The sequence below is a fragment of the Mobula hypostoma genome, chromosome 4 (assembly GCF_963921235.1).
Source record: "Mobula hypostoma chromosome 4, sMobHyp1.1, whole genome shotgun sequence".
In the NCBI taxonomy this organism is placed as follows: Eukaryota; Metazoa; Chordata; class Chondrichthyes; order Myliobatiformes; family Myliobatidae; genus Mobula; species Mobula hypostoma.
This window is the reverse complement of record NC_086100.1, coordinates 97,358,581-97,382,023: the sequence shown is the minus strand read 5'-3', so window position 1 is coordinate 97,382,023 and position 23,443 is coordinate 97,358,581. Positions and strand designations below refer to the sequence as shown.

General features: G+C 53.4%; 1 protein-coding gene across 2 annotated transcripts in view; it reads right to left on the bottom strand.

The window, feature by feature from the left end:
* Nucleotides 1–351, bottom strand: part of LOC134345497 (D-2-hydroxyglutarate dehydrogenase, mitochondrial-like) — a 34,664-nt gene extending 34,313 nt beyond the window's left edge. For both annotated transcript variants that reach the window (XM_063046237.1, XM_063046238.1), the window contains exon 1: nt 120–351. The gene's annotated coding sequence lies outside the window, so the exon portion shown is untranslated. The remainder of the gene's footprint in view (nt 1–119) is intronic.
* Between the last annotated feature and the right edge of the window lie 23,092 nt (nt 352–23,443).

The following is a 23,443-nucleotide window of genomic DNA, read 5'->3' as shown; positions in this document are numbered from 1 at the left end:
GGGGGAACCGGGATCACCCGGAGATCCGGTGTGGAAAGGCGATCGAGCGCGGGGGGAACCGGGATCACCCGGAGATCCGGTGCGGAAAGGCGATCGAGCGCGGGGGTTACAAGACCTACCCTCCCAAACACACGGCCCTGCGGGTCAGGCTTGGCCTCCCTGGCTGCCCGGGATCGGACAGCTCCTCCGCCTGCAGCCGGGGCCCGTGACGCGACGTTGGGCGTGCGGCAGGAGTCAGGACGCCGCGGTGTGCGGCGCCAACGCAAAGTCAACAGCAAGGCCGCGCCGGCTGGAGGGGGTTGGAGAGGAGGGAAGGAGAGAGGGGGAGGGGGAGTGAGGACGGAGGGGAGAGGAGGGGGAGGGGCGTGGGAGAGAGAGGAGGGGAAGAGAGGGAGGGGAGGGGGAGAGGAAGGGAAGGGAGAGTGGAGGGAGGGGAGGAGAGGGGGAGGGATGAGAGGAAGGGGCAGGGAGATAGGAGGGAGGGGAGGGAGAAGCTAGAGGGAAAGGGAGGGGACAGAGGAGGGAGGGAGGGGAAGACAGGGGAGGGAAGGGGAGAGAGGAGGGGAGGGAGGGGAAGTGAGGAGGGAGGAGGAGAGGGGAAACCAGGATGCCCCTGACCAGTCGATATCTGATGCCCCTGACCAGTCCCTATACGATGCCCCTGATGAGGGCTAAACGATGCCCCTCGCCAGTCGCTAAACGATATCCCATGACCAATCGTGATACGATATCCCATGACTAGTCACTATACGATGCCCCTGAACAGTTGCTGTATGATGCGCCTCAATAGTCCCTATACCATGCCCCTGACCAGTCCCAATATGATGCCCCTGATCAGTCCCTATACGATGCCCCTGACCATTCGCTGTACAATGCCTCTGACCAGTCGCTATGCGATGCCCCTGACCAGTCCCTATAACATACCCTGACGAGTCGCTATACCATGCCCCTGACCAGTCGCTGTATGATGCCCGTGACCAGTCCCTATAAGATGCCCCTGACCAGTCCTGGTACCATGCCCCTAACCAGTCCCTATACATGCCCCTGACAATTCACTATACGATACCCCTGACCAGTCACTGTACGATGGCCCTGACGAGTCGCTATACAACACCCCTAACCAGTTGTATACAATGCCCCGACCCGTCCCTATACCATGCCCCTGACCAGTCGCTATACGCTGCCCCTGACCAGTCACAAAATGATGCCCCTGACCAGTCGCTATAAGATGCCCTTGACCAGTCCCTATACGATGCCCCTGACCAGTCACTCTACGATGCCCCTGAACAGTCGCAATATGATGCGCCTCACCAGTCCCTATACGATGCCCCTGACCAGTCTCTATACCATGCCCCTGACCTGTGCCTATACCAGCCCCTGCCTAGTTGCTGTATGCTGCCCCTCACCAGTCCCTATACGATGCCCCTGACCAGTCTCTATACCATGCCCCTGACCTGTCCCTATACCATGCCCATGACCAGTCCCTATACCATCCCCTGACCAGTCCCTATAAGATGCCCCTGAACAGTCCCTATTCATGCCCCTGACCAGTGCCTATACCATACCCCTGACCAGTTGTTATAAGATGCCCCTGACCATTCGCTGTACGATGCTCCTGACAAGTCCATATAAGATACCCCTGACTAGTCCGTATACCATGCCCTGACCAGTCCCTATACCATGCCCATGACCAATCCCTATACCATGCCCCTGACAATTCACGATACGATGCCCCAGACCAGTCCTTATATGATGGCCCTGACCAGTCTCTATACCATGCCCCTGACCCAGTCCCTATACTATGCACCTGACCAGTCGTGATACGATGCCCCTGAGCAGTCGCTATATGATGAGGCTCACCAGTCCCTATACCATGATCCTGACAAGTCCCTATCCCGTGCCCTTGACCAGTCCTTATACGATGCCCCTGCCCAGTTGCTATACCATGCCCCTGCCCAGTCCCTATACAATGTCCCTGCCCAGTCCCTGCATTATGCCCCTGACCAGTCCCTGTACCATGCCTCTGACCAGTCTCTGTATGATGCCCCTGCCCAGTCGCTATACCATGCCCCTGACCAGTCCCTGTACCATGCCTCTGACCAGTCTCTGTACGATGCCCTTGACCAGTCGCTATACGAAGCGGCTCACCAGTCCCTATCCCATACCCTAATCAGTCCCTATACCATGCCCATGACCAGTCATTATTCGATGCTCCTTAACAGTCCTTATACCATGCCCCTGACCATTCGCTGTACGATGCTCCTGACCACTCCCTATCCCATCCCCCTGACCAGTCATGATGCGATGCCCCTGACCAGTCCCTATACAATGTACCTGATCAATCCCTATCCCATGCCTCTAACCAGTCCCTATACCATGATCCTGACCAGTCCCTATCCCGTGCCCCTGACCAGTCTGTATACGATGCCCCTGATTAGTCCCTATACCATGCCCCTGACCAGTCCCTATACCATGCCCCTGACCAGTTGTTATAAGATGCCCTTAACCATTCACTGTACGATGCCCCTGACTAGTCCATATAAGATACCCCTGACCAGTCCCTATACCATGCCCATGACCAGTCCCTATAGCATGCCCCTGACGAATCGCTATACAATGTCTTTGACCAGTCCCTATACGATACCCCTGACCAGTCCCTATGCCATGCCCGTGACCAGTCACTATACTATGCCTCTGACCAGTCCCTATACGATACCCTGACCAATCGCTATGCAATAACCCTGTCCAGTCCCTATACGATGCCCCTGACCAGACCCTACATGATGCTCATTAGTCCCTACACGATGCCCCTGACCAGTGCCTCCACGATGGCCTTGACAAGTCCTTATAAGATGTCCCTGAAAAATCTCCATACCATACCCCTGACCAGTCCCTGTGCCGTGCCCCTGACCAGTCGCTATACTATGCCTCTGACCAGTACCTACACGATACCCCTAACCAGTCACTATATGATGCCCCTGACCAGTCCCCATACCATGCCCCTGACCAGCGCCCGTACCATACCCCTGACCATTCCCTATATCATGGCCCTGACCTGTCCCTATACGATCTCCCGACCAGTTGCTATATGATGCCCCTCACCAGTCCCAGTACGATGCCCCTGACCAGTCCCTATATGGTGTTCTGACCAGTCCCTCTACCATGTCCCTGACCGGTCGCTATATGATGCCCCGAGCAGTCACTATACAATTCCCCTGACCAGTCGCTATACGATGCCCCTCACCATTCCCTATACGATGCCCCTGACCAGTCGCTATAGGATGCACCTCACCAGTCCCTACACGATGCCCCTGACCAGTCCCTACACGTTGCCTCTAACCAGTCCCTATACGATTCCCCTGACCAGTCGCTATACGATGCCCCTGACCAGTCCCTATACGATTCCCCTAACCAGTCACTATACGATGCCCCTGACCAGTCACTATACGATGCTCCTGACCAGTCCCTATCCCATGCCCGTGCCAGTCGCTATGCCATGTCCCTGATCAGTCCCTATATAATCCCCCGGCAACTCACTATACGATGCCCCCGACCAGTCGCTATACGATGCCCCTAACATGTCCCTATACAATGCCCCTGACTAGTGCTTATACAATGCCCCTGAGCAGTCCCTATGCTAAGTCTCTGACCAGTCGCTGTACCATGCCCCTCTCCAGTCCCTATACGATTTGCTAGACCAGTCCCTATACGATGCCCCTGACCAGTCCCTTTACGATGCCCCTGACCAGTCGCAATACGATGCCCCTCACCAGTCCCTATACCGTGCCCCTGACCAATCGCTATACTATGCCTCTGACCAGTCTCTCCACGATGCCCCTAACCAGTAACTATATGATGCCCCTGACCAGTCCTTGTACGAAGCCCTGACCAGTCCGTATACCACCCCGCTGACTAGTCCATACACCTTGCTCCTGACCAGTCCCTATACAATTTCCAGACCAATTGCTATACAATGCCCCTGACCAGTCCCTCTACGATGCCCCTGACAAGTCCCTATACGATGCCTCTGACCAGTCTCCATACCATGCCCCTGACCAGTCCCTATACCGTGCCCCTGACCAGTCCCTATACCATGTCCCTGACCAGTCCCTATACCGTGCCCCTGACCAGTCCCTATATCATGCCCCTGACCAGTCCCTATATCGTGCCCCTGACCAGTCCCTATGCCATGCCCGTGACCGGTTGCTATACCATGTCCCTGACCAGTCCCTATACAATCCCCCTGGCAACTTGCTATACGATGCCCCTGACCAGTCCCTATATGATGCCTCTGACCATTCCCTATACGATGCCCCGACCAGTCACTATACGATGCAGCTGACGTGTCCCTATATGATGCCCCTGAGCAGTCCCTATGCTATGCCTCAGACCAGTCGCTATACCATGCCCCTCTCCGGTCCCTATACGATTTGCCAGACCAGTCCCTATACGATGCCCCTGACTAGTCCCTATGCAATGCCCCGACCAGTCCCTTTACGATGTCCCTGACTAGTCGCAATACAATACCCCTCACCAGTCCGTATGCGATGCCCTTGACCAGTCCCTGTACGATACCCCTGACCAGTCCCTGTACCATGTCCCTGGCCAGTCCCTATACCGTGCCCCTGCCCAGTCCCTATACCATGCCCCTGACCAGTCCCTATGCCATGCCCGTGACCAGTTGCTATACCATGTCCCTGACCAGTCCCTATACAATTTCCGGACCAGTCGCTATACAATGCCCCTGACCAGTCCCTCTATGATGCCCCTGATGTCCCTATACGATGCCCCTGACCAGTCTCCATACCACACCCCGACCATTCCCTATATCATCGCCCTGACCTGTCCCTATATGATGCCCCTCACCAGGTCCTATACGATGCCTCTGACCAGTCCATATACAATGACCCTCACCAGTCGCTATATGATGCGCCTTACCAGTCGCTATACGATGCCTCTGTACAATCCCTATACAATGCCCCGGATGATTTGCTGTACGATGTCCCTGACCAGTCCGTATACGATGCCCCTGACCAGTCGCTATACAATGCCCCTCAACATTCCCTATACAATGCCTCGGACCAGTCACTATACGATGCCCCTGACCAGTCCCTCTACAATGCTCCTGAGCTGCCCCTATACCATACTGCTGACCAGTCGCTATATGATGCCCCTGAACATTCCCTATACCATGTCCCTGACAATTCGCTGTACGATGCCACTGACCAGTCTCTATATGATGCCTCTGACTAGTCCCTATACCATACCCCTGCCAGTCGCTATACCATGTCCCTGAGCAGTCCCTGTACGATCCCCCTGGCAACTCACTATACAATGCCTCTGACCATTCCCTGTATGATGCCCCTGACCAGTCGCTATACGATGCCCCTCACCATTCCTATACGATGCCCCCGACCAGTCGCCATAGGATGCACCTCACCATTTCCTACACGATGCCCCTGACCAGTCGCTATTCTTTGCCCCTGACCAGTCCCTATACGATGCCTCAGACCAGTCGCTATACCATACCCTTCTCCAGTCCCTATGCAATGTCCCTGACCAGTCCCTTTACGATGCCCCCGACCAGTCCCTTTACGATGCCCCTGACCAGTCCGTATGCGATGCCCTTGACCAGTCCCTGTACGATACCCCTGACCAGTCCCTATACCATGTCCCTGGCCAGTCCCTATACCGTGCCGCTGACCAGTACCTATGCCATGCCCGTGACCGGTTGCTATACCATGTCCCTGACCAGTCCCTATACGATCCCACGGCAACTCACTATACAATGCCCCTGACCAGTCCCTATACGATGCCTCTGACCATTCCCTATACGATGCCCCGACCAGTCACTATACGATGCCCCTGACATGTCCCTATATGATGCCCCTGAGCAGTCCCTATACTATGCCTCAGACCAGTCACTATACCATGCCCTTTTCCGGTCCCTATACGATTTGCCAGACCAGTCCCTATACGATGCCCCTGACAAGTCCCTATGCGATGCCCCTGACCAGTCCCTTTATGATGCCCCCGACCAGTCCCTTTATGATGCCCCTGACCAGTCGCAATACGATTCCCCTCACCAGTCCGTATGCGATGCCCTTGACCAGTCCCTGTACGATACCCCTGACCAGTCCCTATACCATGTCCCTGGCCAGTCCCTATACCGTGCCCCTGACCAGTCCCTATACCGTGCCCGTGACCAGTCGCTATACTATGCCTCTGACCAGTCTCTCCACGATGCCCCTAACCAGTCGCTATATGATGCCCCTGACCAGTCCCTGTACGAAGCCCTGACCAGTCCGTATACCACCCCGCTGACTGTCCATACACCTTACTCCTGACCAGTCCCTATACAATTTCCAGACCAGTCGCTATACAATGCCCCTGACCAGTCCCTCTACGATGCCCCTGACAAGTCCCTATACGATGCCCCTGACCATTCTCCATACCATGCCCCTGACCAGTGCCCATACCACACCCCTGACCATTCCCTATATCATCGCCCTGACCTGTCCCAAAATGATGCCCCTGACCATTCCCTATACGATGCCCCTGACCAGTCGCTATAGGATGCACCTCAGCAGTCCCTACACGATGCCTCTGACCAGTGCCTATATGATTCCCCTGACCAGTCGCTATACGATGCCCCGACCAGTCTCTGTTCGTTGCTTCAGACCAGTCCCTATACGATTCCCCTGACCAGTCGCTATACGATGTCCCTGTCCAGTCCCTATGCAATGCCCCTGACCAGTCACTATACGTTGCCTCTGACCAGTCCCTATACGATATCCCTATCCAGTCCCTATGCGATGCCCCTGACCAGTTGCTATACGATGCTCCAGACCAGTCCCTCAACTATGCCCCTGCCAGTCGCTATACCATGTCCCTGACCAGTCCCTATATGATCCCCCGGCAACTCACTATACGATGCCCCTGACCAGTCCCTATACGATACCCCTGACTACTGCTTATACAATGCCCCCGAGCAGTCCCTATGCTATGCCTCTGACCATTCGCTATACCATGCCCCTCTCTGGTCCATATACGATTTGCTAGACCAGTCCCTATACGATGCCCTGACCAGTCCCTTTACGATGCCTCTGACCAGTCGCAATACGATGCCCCTCACCAGTCCCTGTACAATACCCCTGACCAGTCCTTATACCATGTCCCTGGCCAGTCCCTATACCGTGCCCCTGACCAGCGCTCATACCATACCCCTGACCATTCCCTATATCATCGCCCTGACCTGTCCCTATATGATACCCCTGACCAGTCACTATACGATGCCCCTCACCAGGCCCTATACGATGCCTCTGACCATACAGTGTTCTGACCAGTCCATATACAATGACCCTGATCAGTCGCTATATGATGCCTGTGTACAGTCCCTACACGATGCCCCAGGCAATTTGCTGTACAATGTCCCTGACCAGTTGCTATACAATGCCCCTCAACATTCCCTATATGATGCCCCTCACCAGTCCCTATACGATGCCCCTGACCAGTCCCTCTACAATGCCCCTGAGCTACCCCTATACCATACTTCTGACCAGTCCTATACCATTCCCCTGTGCAGTCGCTATACGATGCCCCTCACCAGTCCCTATACGATTCCTCTGACCTGTCCCTATATGATGCCCCTCACCAGTCCCTATACGATGCCCCTGAGCAGTCGCTATACAATGCCCCTGACCAGTCACTATATGATGCGCCTCACCAGTTCCTAAACAATGTCCCTGACCAGTCGCTATACGTTGCCCCTCACCAGTGGCAGCACAATGCCCCTGAGCAGTCCCTCTAAGGTGCCCCTGACCAGTCCCTATACGATGCCCCTGACTAGTCCCTAAAAAATGCCCCTGACCTGTCCCTATACCATGCCCCTGACCAGTCCCTATACCATGCCCCTGATAATTCGCTATACGATTCCCCTGACTAGTCACTGTACGATGGCCCTGACAATTCTCTGTACGATGCCCCTGACAGTCCCTCTCCGATGCCCTTGGCCCGTCACTATGCTACGCGCCTCACCATTCCATATACGATGCCCCTCACCAGTCTCTATACGATGCCACTGACCAGTCCCTATACCATGCCCCAAACCCGTCGCTATACTATTTTCCTGACTAGTTTTTATATGATGCCCCTGACCAGTCCCTACATGATGCCCCTGATTAATCCCTATACGATGCCCTGACCAGTCCCTCTACGATGCCCCTGACCAGCACCCATACCATACCACTGACCAGCCCCTATATCATCGCCCTGACCTGTCCCTATACGATCCCCCTGACCAGTTGCTATATGATGCCCCTCACCAGTCCCAGTACGATGCCCATGCAGTCCCTATACGGTGTTCTGACCAGTCCCTCTACCATGCCCCTGACCGGTCGCTATATTATGCCCCTGAGCAGTCACTATACAATTCCCCTGACCAGTCGCTATACGATGCCCCTCACCATTCCCTATACGGTGCCCCTGACCAGTCGCTATAGGATGCACCTCACCAGTCCCTACACGATGCCCTTGACCAGTCGCTATTCTTTGCCCCTGACCATTCCCTGTACGATGCCCCCGACCAGTCGCTATACGATGCCTCTAACATGTCCCTATACAATGCCCTTGACCAGTCCCTATACTTTGCCTCTGACCAGTCCCTATACGATGCCTCTGACCATTCCCCGTGTGATGCCCCCGACCAGTCGCTATACGATGCCCCTAACATGTCCCTATACAATGCCCTTGACCAGTCCCTATACAATGCCCCTGACTAGTGCTTATACAATGCCCCTGAGCAGTCCCTATGCTATGCCTCTGACCAGTCACTATACCGTGCCCCTCTCCGATCCCTATACGATGCCCTGACCATTCCCTATCCCGTGCCCTTTACCAGTCCTTATACAATGCCCCTGACCAGTCGCTATACCATGCCCCTGACCAGTCCCTGTACCATGGCTCTGACCAGTCTCTGTAAGATGCCCCTGACCAGTCCCCTATACGTTGCCTCTGACCAGTCACTATACGATGCCTCTGACCATTCCCTGTACGATGCCCTCCACCAGTCCCTATACGATGCCCCTGACTAGTGCTTATACAATGCCCCTGAGCAGTCCCTATGCTATGCCTCTGACCAGTCGCTATACCATGCCCCTGACCAGTCCCTATACAATATCCCTACCCAGTCCCTGTACCATGGCTCTGACCAGTCTCTGTACGATGCCCCTGACCAGTCGCTAAGCAATGTCCCTGACCAGTCCCTATACAACGTACCTGACCAGTCCCAATCCCATGCCTCTAACCAGTCCCTATCCCGTGCCCTTGACCAGTCCTTATACAATGCCCCTGCCCAGTCGCTATATCATGCCCCTGATCAGTCCCTATACAATGTCCCTGCCCAGTCCCTGCATCATGCTCCTGACCAGTCCCTGTACCATGCCCCTGACCAGTCGCTATACGAAGCGACTCACCAGTCCCTATCCCATGCCCTAAGCAGTCCCTATACCATGCCCATGACCAGTCGTTATTCGATGCTCCTTAACAGTCCTTATACCATGCCCCTGACCAGTCCCTGTAAGATGCCCTGACCAGTCCCTATACCATGCCCCTGACCAGTCCGTATACCCTGCCCCTGATCAGTCCCTATACCGTGCCCCTGACCAGTTGTTATAAGGTGCCCTTAACCATTCACTGTACGATGCCCCTGACCAGTCCCTATGCCATGCCCGTGACCAGTCCCTATAGCATGCCCCTGACCAGTCGCTATACTATGCCTCTGACCAGTCCCTATACAATGCCCCGACCAATCGCTATGCAATAACCCTGACCAGTCCCTATACAATGCCCCTGACCAGACCCTGCACGATGCTCATTAGTCCCTATAAGATGCCCCTGATCAGTCCCTCCACGATGGCCTTGACAAGTTCCTATAAGATGCCCCTGACCAATCCCTATACCATACCCCTGACCAGTCCCTGTGCCATGCCCCTGACCAGTCGCTATACTATGCCTCTGACCAGTCACTCCACGATGCCCCTAACTAGTCACTATATGATTCCCCTGACCAGTCCCCATACCATGCCCCTGACCAGCGCCCATACCATACCCCTGACCATTCCCTATATCATGGACTGACCAGTTCCTATACAATGCCCCTGACCAGACCCTGCACGATGCTCATTAGTCCCTATACGATGCCCCTGATCAGTCCCTCCACAATGGCCTTGACAAGTTCCTATAAGATGCCCCTGACCAATCCCTATACCATACCCCTGACCAGTCCCTGTGCCATGCCCCTGACCAGTCGCTATACTATGCCTCTGACCAGTCACTCCACGATGCCCCTAACTAGTCACTATATGATTCCCCTGACCAGTCCCCATACCATGCCCCTGACCAGCACCCATACCATACCCCTGACCATTCCCTATATCATGGACTGACCAGTTCCTATACGATCCCCCTGACCAGTTGCTATATGATGCCCCTGAGCAGTCACTATACGATTCCCCTCACCAGTCCCAGTAAGATGCCCCTGACCAGTACCTATATAGTGTTCTGACCAGTCCCTCTACCATGCCCCTGACCAGTCACTATACGATGCCCCCGACCAGTCGCTATAGGATACACTTCACCAGTCCCTACACGATGCCCCTGACCAGTCGCTATTCTTTGCCCCTGACCAGTCCCTATACGATGCCTCTGACCAGTCCCTATACGATTCCCCTGACCAGTCGCTATATGATGCCCGTGACCAGTCCCTATACCATGCCCCTGCCAGTCGTTATACCATGTCCCTGACCAGTCCCTATACGATCCCCCTGGCAACTCACTATACGATGCCCCTGACTAGTGCTTATACAATGCCCCTGAGCAGTCCCTATGCTATGCCTCTGACCAGTCGCTATACCATGCCCCTCTCCCGACCCTGTACAATTTGCCAGACCAGTCCCTATACGATACCCCTGACTAGTCCCTTTACGATGCCCCTGACCGGTCGCAATACAATGCCCCTCACCAGTCCGTATACGATGCCCCTGACCAGTCCCTATACCATGTCCCTGGCCAGTCCCTATACCGTGCCCCTGTCCAGTCCCTATGCCATGCCTGTGACCGGTTGCTATACCATGTCCCTGACCAGTCCCTATACGATCCCCCTGGCAACTCGCTATACGATGCCCCTGACCACTCCCTATACGATGCCCTTGAGCATTCGCTATCCGAACCCCTGACCAGTCCCTGTACCATGCCCCTGACCAGTTCCTTTGCCATGCCACTAACCAGTCCCTGTACAATGCCCCTGACCAGTCGCTATACGATGCCCCTGACCAGTCCCTATACGATGACCCTAAGCAGTCCCTATACCATGCCGCTGACTCATCCCGATACCATACCCCTGACCAGTCGCTATACGATGTCCCTGACAATTCGCTGTATGATGCCCCTGACCAGTCGCAATAGTATGCCCCTGACCAGTCCCTATACCAAGCCCCTGACCAGTCCCTATACGATGCCCCTGATGATTCCCTGTACGATGCCCCTGACTAGTCCCTCTCCGATGCCCTTGGCCCGTTGCTATGCGACGCCCCTCACCATTCCATATACGATGCCCCTCACCAGTCTCTGTGCGATGCCACTGACCAGTCGCTATACCATTGCTATACGATACCCCTAACCAGTCCATATACGATGCCTCTGACCAGTCCCTATACGATGCCCCTGATTAATCCCTATACGATGTCCCTGACCAGTCCCTCTATGATGCCCCTGACAAGTCCCTATGTGCTGCCCCTGAGCAGTCCTCATACCATGCCCCTGACCAGCCCCCATACCATACCCCTGACCAGTCCCCATACCATACCCCTGACCAGTCCCTATACCATGGCCCTGACCTGTAACTATATGATGCCCCTGACCAGCCCCCATACCATACCCCTGACCAGTCCCTATATCATGGCCCTAACCTGTCCCTATACAATGCCACTAACCAGTCGCTCTACGATGCCCCTCACCAGTCCCTATACGATGACCCTGACCAGTTGCTATACAACGCCCCTGATCATACCCTATACGATGCCCCTCACCAATCCCAATATGATGCCTTGACCAGTCCCTATATGGTGTTCTGACCAGTCCCTATACCATGCCCCTGTCCAGTCCCTATATGATGCCTGTGACCAGTCCCTATATGATGCCCATGACCAGTCCCAATACGATGCCCCGAGCAGTCCCTATACCATGCCACTGATCAGTCCCTATACCATGACCCTAACCAGTCGCTATACCATGCCCCTGACCAATCCCTATAGCATGCCCCTGAAAATTCGCTGTACGATGCCCCTCACCATTCCCTATATGATGCCCCTGACCAGGCGCTATACGATGCTTCTTACCAGTCCCTATACGATGCCCCTGACCAGTTCTTTTCTGATGCCCCGACCAGTCCCTATGCCATGCCCCTAACCGGTCGCTATGCAATGTCCCTAACTATTTCTTATACGATGCCCCTGACCAGTCCCTATACTGTGCCTCTGACCAGTCGCTATACCATGCACCTGACCAGTCCCTATATGATGTCCCTGACCAGTCCCTATACGATGCCCCTGATTAGTCCCTATACGATGCCCCTTACCAGTCCCTTTACGATGCCCTTGACCAGTCGTTATACAATTCCCCTGACCAGTCCCTATACGATGCCCTTGAGCATTCGCTAGCTGATGCCCCTGACCAGTCCCTATACCATGCCCCTGACCAGTTCCTTTGCCATGCCACTAACCAGTCCTTATACGATGCCCCTGACCAGTCCCTGTCCGATGCCCCTGACCGGTCCCTATACGATGACCATAAGCAGCCCCTATACCATGCCGCTGACTCGTCCCAATACCATGCCTCTGACCAGTCGCTATACAATGTCTCTGACAATTCGCTGTATGATGCCCCTGACCAGTCACAATAGTATGCCCCTGACCAGTCGCTATACGATGTCCCTGACAATTCACTGTATGATGCCCCTGACCAGTCCCTATACGATGTCCCTGACAATTCTCTGTACGATGCCCCTGACCAGTCCCTCTCTGATGCCCTTGGCCCAACGCTATGCGACGCCCCTCACCATTCCATATACGATGCCCCTCACCAGTCTCTATGCGATGTCACTGACCAGTCGCTATACCATCGCTATACGATACCCCTAACCAGTCCATATACGATGCCCCTGACCTGTCCCTTTCCAATGCCCCTGACCAGTCCCTATACCATGCCCCTGACCAATCCCTATACGATGCCCCAAACCCGTCGCTATACGATTCCCCTGACTAGTTTTTAATATGATGCCCCTGACCAGTCCCTCTATGATGCCCCTGACAAGTCCCTATATGATGCCCCTGACCAGTCCCCATACCATACTCCCGACCAGTCCCTATATCATGGCCCTGAACTGTCCCTATATGATGCCCCTAACCAATCACTATATGATGCCCCTGACAGTCCCCATAGCATGCCCCTGACCAGCCCCCATACCATATCCCTGACCAGTCCCTATATCATGGCCCTGACCTGTCCCTGTACGATGCCGCTAACCAGTCACTATATGATGCCCGTGACCAGTCGCTATACGACGCCCCTGACCAGTCACTATATGATGCCCTTCACCAGTCCCTATACGATGCCCTGACCAGTCCCTATATGATGCCTCTGACCATTCCCTATATGATGCCCCGAACAGTCACTATACGATGCCCCTGACATGTCCCTATATGATGCCCCTGACCAGTCCCTATATCATGGCTCTGACCTGTCCCTGTACGATGCCGCTAACCAGTCACTATATGATGCCCCTGACCAGTCGCTATACGACGCCCCTGACCAGTCACTATATGATGCCCTTCACCAGTCCCTATACGATGCCCCTGACCAGTCACTATATGATGCCCCTGACATGTGCCTATATGATGCCCTTGACCAGTCCCTATACAATGCTCCTGGCATGTCCCTATATGATGCCCCTGACATGTCCCTATACTATGCCTCTGACCAGTCGCTATACCATACCTCTCTCCGGTCCCTATACAATTTGCCAGACCAGTCCCTATACGATGCCCCTGACCAGTCCCTATGCGATGCCCCTGACCAGTACCTTTACAATGCCCCCGACCAGTCGCAATACGATGCCCCTCACCAGTCCGTATACGATGCCCTTGACCAGTCCCTGTACGATACCCCTGACCAGTCCCTATACCGTGCCCCTGACCAGTCCCTATACCGTGCCCGTGACCAGTCGCTGTACTATGCCTCTGACCAGTCCCTCCACGATGCCCCTAACCAGTCGCTATATGATGCCCCTGACCAGACCCTGTACGAAGCCCTGACAAGTCTGTATACCACCCCGCTGACTAGTCCATACACCTTGCCCCTGACCAGTTCCTATACAATTTCCAGACCAGTCGCTATACAATGCCCCTGACCAGTCCCTCTACGATGCCCCTGACAAGTCCCTATACGATGCCCCTGACCAGTCTCCATACCATACCCCTGACCATTCCCTATATCATCGCCCTGACCTGTCCCTATATGATATCCCTGACCAGTCGCTATACGATGCCCCTCACCAGGCCCTATACGATGTTCTGACCAATCCATATACAATGAGCCTGACCAGTCGCTATATGATGCGCCTTACCTGTCGCTATACGATGCCTCTGTACAGTCCCTATACGATGCCCCTGGCCAGTCGCTATTGTGACAAGAATACACATAGATTAAGATGTAGCTGGCCTGGACTGGCACCAGTGGAATCAGCAGTTGGTCTGCCACCTGTCTTCAGGAGAGAGAGAGATAAGGAAAACAATGGAGCAGCATTTGGAGATGTTAATGAAGGAAGGAGAGCTGTCAAGATCGGCTCCCCCTTTGAACCCTGAACTGTTTGAAGTGGGAAGTACCGGGCCATAGACGCACAGGGTGGAAAGGCACGATCGGCGTGTGTCCACCCTTGCCTGGGCGCCGGGTTCACCGCAGAGAAACGATCGTATCTGGAAACGGAGGGGTCACGGTCGGTGACCTCAGATGACATCACAAAGGGCTCGCCCGAAAGCTGACTGCGAAGAATATCGAAGGTCTGTGTGGAAGCCGTTTGAATATTCATTGGTTTTGCTCTCTCTCTCCTTCCCCCCACTGTCCACTTCCCACGGCAGCGATTACTGCGAACTGAACTGAACTAAATTGAACTGAACTTTGCGTCACTTTGAAACTGGTCATTTACCCCTAGACAACGATAGAGCTTGATTGATCCTGTTATCTTAATTCTGTGTACATGTATGTTTATCATTGCTGAACTGTTGCATTCATTATCCTTTTGATTAGAGTACTGTGTTGCTTGTTTCTTTAATAAAACTTTCTTAGTTCTAGTAATCCAGACTCCAACTGAGTGATCCATTTCTGCTGGTTTGGCAACCCAGTTACGGGGTACGTAACATAAGTGGGGTTCTCGTCCAGGATTTTGAACGCTAAATTTGGGACGGAGTAAATTGATTGGGTCAAAATTCCCAAAAGAAAGAAAAGACAAACAGCAGAAATGGAGGCTGAGGAATTTATAAAGGCGCCGACCTTGGAGGCATTAGAGGATGCCAGGAAATCGGAATTGGTAGCTGTGGCCAAACGGTTGAACCTTGCTAAGGTGAAGTCGACAATGAGGAGAGAGGAGATACACAGAGCTATTGTAGAGCACTATGTATCTAAAGGTGTGTTTCCCCAAGGCGAGCTGGAGGTGGTGTCTATTGAAAAACCTGCTGGAGACGCGGTACAGGTGCAGCTTGAAAAACTGAGACTCGAGCACGAGTTCTGGGTACGGCAGTTAGAACACGAAGAGAAGCAGTTAGAAAGGTGGGAGAAAGAGAGAGAGTTAGAAAGGCAGGAGAAAGAGAGAGGGTTAGAAAGGCGGGAGAAAGAGAGAGAGAGAAACAGTTGGAGAGAGAAGAGAAAGAGAGGCAATGGGAGCGAGAAGAGAGAGAGAGGCAGAGGGAAAGGGAATTTGAGCTGGAGAAGTTAAAGATAAGGGCCGAGCAGGGGCTCGTGCCGAACCGAGGTGGAGGGTTCCGGGTGACCCAGGAGGTTAGGCTGGTTCCCCCATTTGACGATACCGACGTGGATCGGTACTTCCTCCATTTCGAAAAAGTTGCTACACGTCAGGACTGGCCGAGGGATAAGTGGGCTGTTTTGTTTCAGAGTGTACTGAAAGGGAAAGCCCAACAAGCTTACTCCGCTTTATCCGCGGAAGATGCCCAGAGGTATGAGGTGATGAAAGAGGCCATCCTCAGGATTTATGAGTTGGTCCCGGAGGCATACCGGCAGAGGTTCCGGAATGCGAGGAAGCAGTGGGACCGCACGTATTTAGAGTTTGCCCGTGAGATGCAGACATATTGTGAGCGTTGGTGCGCCTCGAAGGGGGTAGAGGGGGATTATGACAGACTGCTACAGCTGATCCTGATTGAGCAGTTTAAAGGTTATGTCCCTGAGGGTATGAGACCCTACCTAGATGAGAAAGAGGCAGCCATGTTAGCCGCAACTGCTAAGTTAGCGGATGAGTATGCGTTGACGCATAAAATGAAGTTTTCCCCGAGTGAAGGCTACCAGAAGAGTAGTCAGGACGGCGGGGAGAGTCCGCCGGAAAAGTCAGAAAGTAAGCCGGGGACTAGTGAAAAGGATAAGGTAGACCGGGAGCAGTCTGGTAGGAAGTCTCCTAGGGTCGTCTGTTATAATTGCGAGAAGGTCGGACACTTTGCGTCCAGGTGCTTTGCCCCAAAGAAGGAGACGGGAAAAGGAAAAACGGCGATTTTGACTGGCTGTATTGAGCTGTTAAGCGAACCGCTAGGGAAGGACAGGTCTGAAAAAGTCCAGGAAGGGCGCGAGAGGTTTATCTCGGCCGGACTGGTGTCAGTGAAGGAGGGGTTAAAACAAGTTCCAGTGCGGATCTGGAGAGACACGGGAGCGTGTCAGTCACTAATACTGAAGAGTGTATTAGAGTTTAGCTCAGAGACCCAGACTGGGGAGGTAGAGGTCAAAGGTGTTGGGGAAGGGACAGAGTCAGTCCCTTTGCACCAGATACACTTACAAAGCAACCTGGTCTCTGGACTAGTCATGATCGGGGTGAGGCCCGAATTACCGATGAAAGGCATGGAAGTCTTGCTCGGTAATGACCTCGCCGGGGGAGTCGTGTTCCCAGTCGTGAGATTGACAGGTTAGCCTGCCAGCATTGAGGCCCTGCCCATGGACTCACAGGTTCATCATGGGGCTGCGGTAGTAAATTTAGCTGAGACGTTTCTACCAGCCTTGTACGAGAAGCGGGTAGAAAGTGAAAAGAAGGAATGTAGTGAAACAAGAGGTAGGGAGGGAGCTGAGACAGACTTAGCATTAGCCAGGAAAGAATTTGTGCAGGTACAGGAGCGAGACGAGGGGCTGATGGTTTTGGCGGAGACAGCTCTCTCTGACGCAGAATTAACAAGGGAACCAGTAGGTTATTGTGTGGAGGAGGAAGTGTGAAGGAAGAAAGGGAAACCAAGTACCGTGCCCGCAGATGAGGAATGGGGGGGTGGTGGTGCAAAAGAGTTATGGGGATGAGGTTTTTAACATGGCCCACGAGGTACCCCCCGGTGGACATTTTGCGGTGCTGGAGGAAACAGTTGGTGGAATCATGAAAGAGGTTTACCGGCTGCCCAGGAGGAAGGATGTTATTGATCATGGCAGACGCGAACTGAGACGGTCACAGGCTTTTGATATGCTAACAAACCTAGTCGGTGTTAGCGCGGAAATCAATGAAGCTAGGTCCCCCTGATAAGAGAAAAAAACCATTTTGAAAAGATGAGTATGGTATTGACCAGATGGGAAAAGGCTATTGTTTTGGCCAGCTCTGCTGATAAGGTCTCTCCCTTAATCCCCGAACAAAGCGACTCTTTAGGAGAAGTAAGTAAATGACTCGCACACGTGTGTTTGATTGTCCCGAGGCGATCAAAGAACTGGGACGTTAGGTGGTGTTTGTTACACTAGGTCAGCCTAGCGGGCACACCCATATAGAATGAGTAATTCGGTGACAAAAGGGCTGACGAACACAGAGGTGTGTATTGGTGATGTAATACGGCTGTCTGAAGCCAGCTTGATAGTGAACCTTGGAAAAAATGAGTTCGGCCACACGAAGGTCACGTACCTGGGAATTGTGGTGACACAGGGGCAGCTGGCAGCGATGCAAGCTACAGTGCAGGCTATCGCTGACCTCCCAACCCCGACAGACAAGAGGGCCCTAAGAAGGCTCTTGGAGATGGTGGGGTACTATAGGAAGTTTTGCAATAACTCTGCGGTTACTACCCCTCCCCCTCCTACTAAGCCCTTGCGAGAGAAAACTATGTCAGAATGGGACGACCCTTGTTATTGTGGTCCGGGACGAAACCCAATGAGAGGTTACATTGATCGCAATTCATCAGTGTTTTATCAAATAGCTGATAAAGATGTATATTTGTGTGTATCAAATAATGTATTCATGTTTGTAATTTTTACCCCTGGTAAAAATCCTTAAAGGGGGGAAGTGTGACAAGAATACACATAGATTAAGATGTAGCTGGCCTGGGCTGGCACCAGTGGAATCAGCAGTTGGTCTGCCACCTGTCTTCAGGAGAGAGAGAGATAAGGAAAACAATAGAGCAGCATTTGGAGATGTTAATGAAGGGGAAGGAGAGCTGTCAAGATCGGCTCCCCCTTTGAACCCTGAACTGTTTGAAGTGATGGACAGGCGATACCCCAGCAGGGGGATAAAAAGGGACAGGTTCGCTAAGGCGACACACACGACACCCCGAGGTAACAAGACCCTGGAAGCGGTGCGTCTCTCACAAGTCGGTGGGAAGTACCGGGCCATAAACGCACAGGGTGGAAAGGCACGATCGGCGGGAACCTGGTGTATGTCCACCCTTGCCTGGGTGCCAGGTTCACCGCAGAGAAATGATCGTATCTGGAAACGGAGGGGTCACGGTCGGTGACCTCAGATGACATCACAAAAGGCTCGCCCGAAAGCTGACTGTGAAGGTCTGTGTGGAAGCCTTGAATATTCATTCGTTTTGCTCTCTCTCTCCTTCCCCCCACTGTCCATCGCCACGGCAGTGATTACTGCGAACTGAACTGAACTAAATCGAACTGAACTTTGCGTCACTTTGAAACTGGTCATTTACCCCTAGACAACGATAGAGCTTGATTGATCCTGTTATCTTAATTCTGTGTACATGTATGTTTATCATTGCTGAACTGTTGCATTTATTATCCTTTTGATTAGAGTACTGTGTTGCTTGTTTCTTTAATAAAACTTTCTTAGTTCTAGTAATCCAGACTCCAACTGAGTGATCCATTTCTGCTGGTTTGGCAACCCAGTTACGGGGTACGTAACACTATACAATGCCCCTCACATTCCCTATACGATGCTCCGGACCAGTCGCTATACGATGCCTCTGACCAGTCCCTCTACAATGCCCCTGAGCTGCCCCTATACCATGCTGCTGACCAGTCCTATACCATTCCCCTGTCCAGTCGCTATATGATGCCCCTGACCATTCCCTATACCATGTCCCTGACAATTCGCTGTACGATGCCACTGACCAGTCCCTATACGATGCCTCTAACTAGTCCCTATACGATGCCCCCGACTAGTCGCTATGCGATGCCCCTCACCAGTCCCTATACGATTCCTCTGACCAGTCCCTATATGATGCCACTCACCAGTCCCTATACAATGCCCCTAAGCAGTCGCTATATTTTGCCCCTAACCAGTCGCTATACAATGCCCCTGACCAGTCACTATATGATGCACCTCACCAGTCCCTATACGATGTCCCTGACCAGTCGCTATACGTTGCCCCTCACCAGTCGCAGCACGATGCCCCTGAGCAGCAACTATAAGGTGCCCCTGACCAGTCCCTATACGATGCCCCTGACTAGTCCCTAAAAAATGCCCCTGACCTGTCCCTATACCATGCCCATGACCAGTCCCTATACCATGCCCATGACCAGTCCCTATACCATGCCCCTGACAATTCACTATACGATACCCCTGACTAGTCACTGTACGATGGCCCTGACAATTCTCTGTATGATGCTCCTGACCAGTCTGATGCCCTTGGCCTGTCGCTATGCTATACCCCTCACCATTCCATATATGATGCCCCTCACCAGTTCCTTTCCGATGCCCCTGACCAGCCCCTGTACCATGCCCTGACCAGTCCCTCTACAATGCCCCTTACAAGTCCCTATATGATGCCCCTGACCAGTCCCCATACCATGCCCCTGACCAGCCCCCATACCATACCCCTGACCAGTCCCCATACCATACCCCTGACCAGTCCCTATATCATGGCCCTGACCTGTCCCTATACGATGCCCCTAACCAGTCGCTATACGATGCCCCTCACCAGTCGCTATATGATGCCCCTCACCAGTCCCTATACGATGACCCTGACCAGTTGCTATACGATGCCCCTGACCAGTCCCTATACGACACCTCTGATCATTCCCTATACGATGCCCCACACCAATCTCAATACGATGCCTTGACCAGTCCCTATATGGTGTTCTGACCAGTCCCTATACCATGCCCCTGTCCAGTCACTATACGATGCGCCACACCAGTCCCTATACGATGTCCCTGACCAGTCGCTATACAATGCCCGTGACCAGTCCCTATATGATGCCCCTGAGCAGTCCCTATACCATGCCACTGACCAGTCCCTATACCATGACCCTGACCAGTCGCTATACCATGCCCCTGACCAATCCCTATAGCATGCCCCTGACAATTCGCTGTACGATGCCCCTCACCATTCCCTATATGATGCCCTTGACCAGTCACTACACAATGTCCGTGACCAGTCCCTATGCGATCCCTCTGACAACTCGCTATATGATGCCCCTGACCAGTCCTTTTCCGATGCCCCGACCAGTCCCTATGCCATGCCCCTAACCGGTCGCCATGCAATGTCCCTAACTATTTCTTATACGATGCCCCTGACCAGTCCCTATACCATGCCCCTTACCAGTCGTTATACGATTCCCCTGACCAGTCCCTATATGATGCCCTTGAGCATTCGCTATCCGATGCCCCGACCAGTCCCTATACCATGCCCCTGACCAGTTCCTTTGCCATGCCACTAACCAGACCTTATACGATGCCCCTGACCGGTCGCTATACGATGCCGCCAACCAGTCCCTATACGATGACCCTAAGCAGCCCCGATACCATGCTCCTGACCAGTCGCTATACGATGTCCCTGACAATTCGCTGTATGATGCCCCTGACCAGTCCCTATACGATGCCCCTGACGATTCTCTGTACGATGCGCCTGACCAGTCCCTCTCCGATGCCCTTGGCCCATCGCTATGCGACGCCCCTCACCATTCCATATACAATGCCCCTCACCAGTCTCTATGCGATGCCTCTGACCAGTCGCTATACCATCGCTATACGATACCCCTAACTAGTCCATATACAATGCCCCTGACCAGTCCCTTTCCAATGCCCCTGATTAATCCCTATACGATGCCCCTGACCAGTCCCTCTATGATGCCCCTAATCATTCCCTATATGACGCCCCTGACCAGTTCCTCTACGATGCCCCTCACCAGTCCCAACACGATGCCCTTGACCAGTCCCTATACGGTGTTCTGACCAGTCCCTATAGCTCGCCCCTGACCAGTCACTATATGATGGGCCTCACCAGTCCCTATATGATGTCCCTGACCAGTCCTTATACCATGACCCTGACCAGTCGCTATACTATGCCCCTCACCATTCCCTATACAATGCCCCTGACCAGGCACTATACGATTCCCCTTACCAGTCCCTATATGATGTCTCTGACCTGTCGCTACACGATGTCCCTGACCAGTCCCTATGCGATCCCCCTGACAACTCGCTATACGATGCCCCTGACTAGTCCCTATGCCATGCCCCTAACCTGTCGCTATACAATGTCCCTAACTATTTCTCATACGATGCCCCTGACCAGTCCCTATACTATGCCCCTGATTAGAACCTATATGATGCCCCTTACCAGTCCCTTTACGATGCTCTTGACCAGTCGCAATACAATGCCCCTGACCAGTCCCTGTACCATTCCTCTGACCAGTCCCTATACCATGTCCCTGACCAGTCGTTATACGATTCCCCTGACCAGTCCCTATACGATGCCCCTGACCATTCGCTATCTGATGCCCCTGACCGGTCCCTTTGCCATGCCCCTGACCAGTCGCTATATGATGCCCCTGACCAATCCCTATACTATACCTCTGATTAGAACCTATATGATGCCCCTTACCAGTCCCTTTACGATGCTCTTGACTAGTCGCAATACAATGCCCCTGACCAGTCCCTATACCATTCCTCTGACCAGTCCCTATACCATGCCCCTGACCAGTCGTTATATGATTCCCCAACCAGTCCCTATACGATGTCCCTGACCGTTCGCTATCTGATGCCCCTGACCAGTCCCTATACAACGCCCCTGATCGGTCACTATACATTGCCCCTGAGCAGTCGCTGTACGATGCCCCGACCAGTCACAATAGGATGCCCCTGACCAATCACTATACGATGCCCCTGACCAGTCCCTCTATGATCTTCTGACCAGTCCCTATATGATGCACCTCACCAGTCTCTATATGATGACCCTGACCAGTCGGTATATGATGCTCCTGACCAGTCCCTATAAGATGCCCCTGATCAGTCCCTATACCATGCCACTGACCAGTCCTTATAGCATGCCTCTGAGCAGTTGCTATACAATGTGGCTCACCAGTCGCTATACGATGCCTCTGACCAGTCCCTGTACGATGCCTCTGACCAGTCCCTGTACGATGCCCTCGACCAGTTGCTGTACGATGCCCCCGACCAGTTGCTGTACGATGCCCCCAACCAGTCGCTATATGATGCCCCTGACGACGCCCCTGATCAGTCACTATACATTGCCCCTGAACAGTCGCTGTACGATGCCCCTGACCAGTCACAATAGGATGCCCCTGACCAATCCCTCTATGATCTTCTGACCAGTCACTATATGATGCACCTCACTAGTCTCTATACGATGTCCCTGATCAGTCTCTATACCATGCCACTGACCAGTCCTTATAGCATGCCCCCGACCAGTTGCTGTACGATGGCCCCAACCAGTTGCTGTACGATGCTCCCGACCAGTTGCTGTACGATGGCCCCGACCAGTTGCTGTACGATGGCCCCAACCAGTTGCTGTACGATGCCCCTGACCAGTCCCTATACAATGCCCCTCACTAGTCCCTATACACTGTCCCTCACCAGTCCCTATATGATGCCCCTGACCAGTCCCTATATGATGCCCCTGACCAGTCCCTATACGATTCCCCTGACCAGTCGCTATACGATGCCTCTGACCAGTCCCTATATGAT